This window comes from Artemia sp. Qi Xiang Cuo, chromosome 8 (genome assembly GCF_049724085.1).
Source record: "Artemia sp. Qi Xiang Cuo chromosome 8, ASM4972408v1, whole genome shotgun sequence".
In the NCBI taxonomy this organism is placed as follows: domain Eukaryota; kingdom Metazoa; phylum Arthropoda; class Branchiopoda; order Anostraca; family Artemiidae; genus Artemia; species Artemia sp. Qi Xiang Cuo.
In genome coordinates, this window is record NC_142801.1 from 39847538 (window position 1) to 39853815 (window position 6278).

The window sequence follows — 6278 nt, forward strand, 5'->3', positions numbered from 1 at the left end:
TTCGTCTTTCTTTAAATTAGGCATTTTATCCTTTTAAAGCTGCAATAACACCTAAAAACTACATCTATTATCAATGCATCCTCTGAAAATGAAGGCTACTAGGTGCGAGCTGAAAGCTATTGTTAGGATAATGTGAAATATCCATAAATTTATCTTAATGAAAAAGGGGTATTTCCTTAAAAGCTCTTAATATGGTTTAAATCGTATGTAATATCGCCCCCTCCCCTACCCCCAGGATTGCGGGCTAGAATCCCCCAGTTTTCTACAATAGATGGTTCTTTTTGCGTATATGATAATATGATATTTTCATCTTTTATTTTTTGTCGTGTTTTTTCTGTTTTATTGCTTGTTAATTTGTTTTCATTTTCACTATCTGTGTTTTTAAGATTTATTGTTTGGGAAGATTAAGACATGCATTTTCCCCTTAATAATATCTTGAAAGCAAATGCCCCTGGAGTGTATCAAATTTGGCATTTAAAACTGGGGGTGAGCCAGCACCACTTTGCTCCCCAATATCACTTTGTGGTGCGGGCACTGTCTCGACCTCACTTACTGGTAGCTCGTCTACCCATTTATAGTCTATATCAAGGTCAATAACCCGCAAAAAAACTATTTAAATCAAACACTCTGGGAGCTACGCTATCCAGACTCAACCCCACACTCAAACCCCCCTAGCGTTCACTACTCTCCGGGACCTCTTGCATGTTCAAAAACGTCACAATAGGGTTATAGAGGTTCTAGGCTTCTTAAAACGACGTTGTGGAAACATAAAACAATAATAAAAGCATATTATCACACAGGAACAGTTTGCCCTATGGAAAAGAGAATAGTTAAGAATTAGTATAGAAGGGTACCATGAGCCCTTGTACTCAAAGACACCATACTAATCACTGGAATGCTTCATTGTATTGTGAGCCATAGAAAAGTACCGCGACCCCTCGGCACTGTAGTTCCCCTACTACTGACCATATATTTAAAGGCCTCCGTTGGGCCACGCTACTGGTATAAATATAACAAACCCACACTAGCAGTTAAGAATATTAAAAATTACCGAGGGGGAATTACTTCTGGCCATTTGGTAAGAACAATCCTCAGCCCATGCAAGCACTTTGTCACTGGCGTCCTCTGTTGGTGTAGCTTCTAGGAGATTAGTGAGGAGATCATGAATGTCGAAATCGGTCTGAAAAAGAATATTCCTTTTAGCTATGAAGGGTAGGTTGAGCTATCAGGGGGACTGCTATTGAATAGCCTTCAGAACTAGTTGGGGCAGATGGCTCCCAAGAAAATTTCAATACTATTTCCTTGTCCTATTCCTTTTGAGGCGTAATAGCATAGATCCCAAAAACTATTGATAAAAACTATAGAATAAGTCTTTAATAGCTTAAAAGAATGGATTAATTTTATACTGAAAAGCCCCCTTCATAGCCTGAAAAGGTGAAATGAATGTTCTCCAGTTGCAGACTTAAAAAAATAGGTTGAAAAGAATGTCTTATTTTCAGACATCTCTTGAGAGCCATGGGGGTCTTTAAAAATAAGGGCGGCAGGCCAGAGGTGGACTGGGCTGGGGGCAAGGGGCAATTGCCTCCTGGGCTGGTCGGTTTTGAGCCGCTTCGGGCTGGTCGTGTTTTTTTATACGTAAAAAAGTGCAGTCGACATATGTTCAACAAAAACTTCAGCTTGACAATTTTTCGGCTCTGTTATTATAGGCCTACTTACAGATTTAGCGTAGATACCAGCATCGTGCCCAAGGAAAGGACGGATGCTGCTGTTAAACAGGTTCGTTCATGGGCTGAAATGTGGTAAATATAACCCGGAGGTTGTCACTTCACCCTAGGCTCACACAGATGCGATTTCACACAAAAATGCGCATTTTGCTCGACCCGGCAAGTTCCATGCGTTGTCCGGTGCCCATTTCTGCGTTGTGACGGCTCGACGCATGCATTGAAACATTTCAACTCATCCGGCAAAACGGTTGCGTCATAGTATTTAGAGTTGGTGGTTAGCGCTTTGACGGATGTACTGGATCGGTTTGGTATGAACAATTTTGCATTTTAGCTGCATCCGTTATGATTTTGGTTGGATTTTTGTGAGTCATTATGTCTGTGCCCGATTCCGTTACAAGCTAGTAGAAGAGTCAGTACATACTGTAGCGTCAAGGTGTTTTGTTGGGAAGTGTTAAATGATAAATTTGTCTCGTTTTCCTAAGTAAAAGGATTTTCGCTTAGAAAAAGTGTAGCATTTTGGCTATAACGCTCATCAGTTTTAAACTTGTGACAAGATGTACGAGATGACTGATGGAAAAGTTAAGGGAGGCACGAAAAAACTGAGACTGAAGCGAAGAAAAGAACTTTCTGAGGCTGGAAAAGACTCAAAACAGAGAAAGTTATCATTTATACGGATAACTAAGGTCAGTGAAACTTTTTGCCGCTTTTTTTTCAACTTGTGGGCTATGATCCGAAGCTCTTTTCTAAGTTGGTCTTGGATTCTAAGTATTTTTTTGCATGACTGTCACTGTTGATTATTTAAAGGCAGATCTTAATAACAAAAAGGCTGTCAGTCCATAGAAGCTGCGTCCGTTATATCATTTCTATTGGCACGATTATTGATCAAATTAGGTACTTAGGCGACAACAGGTCGGACAGAGCCCCACCCATTTGAGGTCCATTGAGTAGACCTTTTGAGGTATTGATACCTCGGTTTAATTTTTGAGTTTTTGTGGCGTTTTTCTTTTAGTCTAGGGAGATTAGGTCTGGCCACACGTCGCCTAAAAAGGCAGCTTTTTTCAGCCATTTTTTCAGGTTTCGCTTTCATAAAATCAAAAGTCAATGATCGGATCGGATTTTTTCACAGTCTTTGGACTGTGGAAAAATCCTATCCGATCATTGAATCTTGATAAAACCTGGTTTGTGTTGGTGGATGGTCGAAAAGTGAATTTGAACCAAGATTCAGCGTCATGGCTTCAATGCCTGTGACATTTTACCGAAGTCTTGATAACTTCACCCTACCTTGACTGCTTGTCTGCCTGGGTGTTCTTATGCTTATATTCTATTTTTAGAACCACATCGAAGAAGCACACGACATCGACCCAGTTTCAACGGAGGGTGAGCCAACATCGTCAAATACTGTGACGCCTTCCAGACCAGTGGGGCCAGTAGCAGAGGAATCTACACCGTATCCGAACCAAACTCGAAGTGGTGACTCGGACGCGAATCTAGCTGATGATGAACCACTTTTGCCAGTAAGCGTGTCTATTTCCTACTCTTTACCGCCAAATTCGACACTAGATCAGAAATTTAATTTCATGAGGTGACGTCCGTTCCAGCCGACACCACCTCAAACAGAAAAAACAATTTTTGACTTGACTTCGATTTATTAACAGAAATTTACTACTGGTTACGTCTGAAGATCCTGGGTTACTCTTGGAACTAGAGAAATGACAGTAAAAACAATTCTTTGCAGCATTTGTATCACATTTTCCGACAGAAAGTCGCAGTTTGTTTTTGGGTTCACCAATTTTAGACATGCCCATGAGAAAATCCAGGTACATGGAAAGTCGAAAGTTAATATCACTGTGGCTCAAGCATACGCTCAAGTTGAAAACTGCCGAGATATTGGATGGTACATAAACAGCGCTCCAGTAAACGGAAAGAATAGATCCTGCAAAACATTCAAGTATTGAATCGCGTTTTCGAGGTCGTGAAGCTGTTGGGGAAACAAGGATTACCTTTTAAAGCACGTGGTGACCATGAGAGGCTTGAGCTTCAAACAAAGCCTGGAATAAACCACGGAAACTTCCTTGAGGTCATACTATTGCTTTTGAAATATGACGTCCCTCTTAAGGAACATCTGGAAAAAGCAATAGAGGATAGCAGAAAAAGGAAATCGAACATGGATGCGAGCGGAAAATCCGGAGACGCAGCTCAGGGTCGTGGCTCACTCGTTACTTTTCTTTCCAAGACGACGGTCCAGAAAGTGATAAGGAGCATTTGGAAACACATGCGGAGAGCTATAGTAAAAGAAATGGTTGAAAAAGGTACAACATCTACATGGACACAGCTCAGGACGTTGAGACTCTAGACCACGCTTCTACAGTATAAAAATACGTGAAAGACAAAGAAATTTCCGAACAGTTTTTCGCTGTTGCATTATTCCAAGATTCCTGTAGCACGGGTATGAACGAACTTCTATAAGCCAAGATCGAAGAGCATGGACTTAAGTACGAAAAGTTAGCTGGGGAATCGTTTGACGGTGCTTCTAATATGAGGGGCGAATTTAACGGACTTCCTTCTCACATTAAAAACCGTGTTCCAGATTCGATTTATATCTGGTGCTACAGTCACGTTCTAAACCTTTTGATTCGTTGATTGTTGCACTGCAACAGAGGCGAGGAATCTCTTCAGCACCATGATCAGAATTTTATGTTTCTTAGCTGAGTTGCACAAACGAACGGGCCTGTGGTGACAACAAGTAGAGAACAAAAAAGAAGGACAGTCGAAGTTGAAAAAGCTATAGAAAATCAATGAAACTTGTTGGTGGGCAAAAGAGAAGTCACTTGTTTGGATGTTTTCCGGTGACGATTGCCTTCACTTAGATGCAGTGCACGTTTTATCTTCAGTGGAAAACAGCAGCTTTTTCAACTCAAAAACCGTCTTTGAAGCCAACTCAATACTAAGTAAGTTTGCGGAGTACAAACCACTCCTAGCTACTCGCTTGTTTCTTGCTATATTTAATGTCATTAGCTCTGTTCCAAGATACTTCCGGACAAAAGGATTTAATTTTCGGAAGGCCTATAAATTGATTGATAAAGCAAGACAGTATATAGAGAGAATTTACTTCGAAAGCGTCAAAGAAAAAGCCCCCAAGCTCGTGTCAAAGATCCAAGGCCTTCTTCATTGGACCTTGAAATTAGCTCAGAGCTAGCAGCTTGTCGCGTTCCGAGCTCAGGCGAGCTCGGAGCTCGAGCTCAGAGCTCAGGCTCCGATGGGGCAGCAGCTTTACTGCAATTGGGCACCGGTCTTGACGCTCTGGCAACTTCCCTGTATCGCTTGTGGAGTGGAAAATGGTGGAATACATAATGACTTTCGGTCTTGAAGCCTCCGAGGATTTTGGAGTCATGGAAGGGCCAGCATATTTAATGACTGAAAGCTTTGCGAGTTGCACTGGGGTTGCTTCGTTTACCCTTTCCCTCTTTCTTGGGAAAGGGAGTGCAGGGAATTCCTAGAAAAGAAAACAAGATTCAGTATAAAGCATAATTTTGCCCTGAAAGTCTCTTTAACTATTAATCATCTAAAGAGCGGATAAAACCCAAGAGTTAGAAATTAAGACCATTTAATTGAATATAAAATCCCAACCTCAAAGTATCCACCCAGTCTCACCCCACCCCCGCCCCCCCCCCCCTTTCCAGGAAAGCAAAAAGTACATTAGTTAGAATTTTTTGATAAATATACTAGAGAAACAAAACATTATTTATTGGAAAGCATAATTTTGTCTAGGAGCCCACTTAAGGTATAAATCCTCTAGGGTGCGGATGGAATCCCGTCACCTAGGACTGATGTTATCTATCTAATGAATTAACATCAAAGCTAAGGGCGCTCTAGAAAGGTATAAAATTCAACTAATAACATGTGTACGATGAATAAGGGAACATTTGGTGGCAAGCGCCCCAAAAATATCCCAGGTTTTTAAGAACATCTCCAGCCCTATATGAAGCTATCTCAAGTTTTTAAAAAATGGTCTTATTCATCTAAGAATTTTTACGGCTTTAAATTCCAATAAATTGAAGTTCAGGCCAAACTTGAGAATACAGGGTATAGTTAAATGGCTATAGAATAGGTCTGATATGCGTCCTGGAAATACCCACCGAGCAGGAAATACAAAACCGAGTCGTCTCATCCTCCCAAACACATTTCCGAGAAAGAAAAGAGTAGAACTTACAAGGATTAAACTAGGCTTAGAAATTACATGTTTCATTAGACAGGTTGTGATATATATAACTAGACTAGAATTACTCACCTAAGTTGATTAAAAAAAGGTCATTCCCCGTAAGGTTTATTGCGTCAATTTTGCAGAGAATCATCTTCGGAAATACCACCCCTGTTGTTTCACTATTATTTTGATAAACACGACAATCAATAAATTTCTGAGTTACAACTAGGGAGAGGGGGAAAATATTATTCTTCGCTAAGTTAATCCATCCCCATTCATTTCATGCGAAGATGCAGTTTGTTTCATTTTAGTGTGCTCTTGTTACGCGCAATTTCCAACCCTCTAAAATAAAG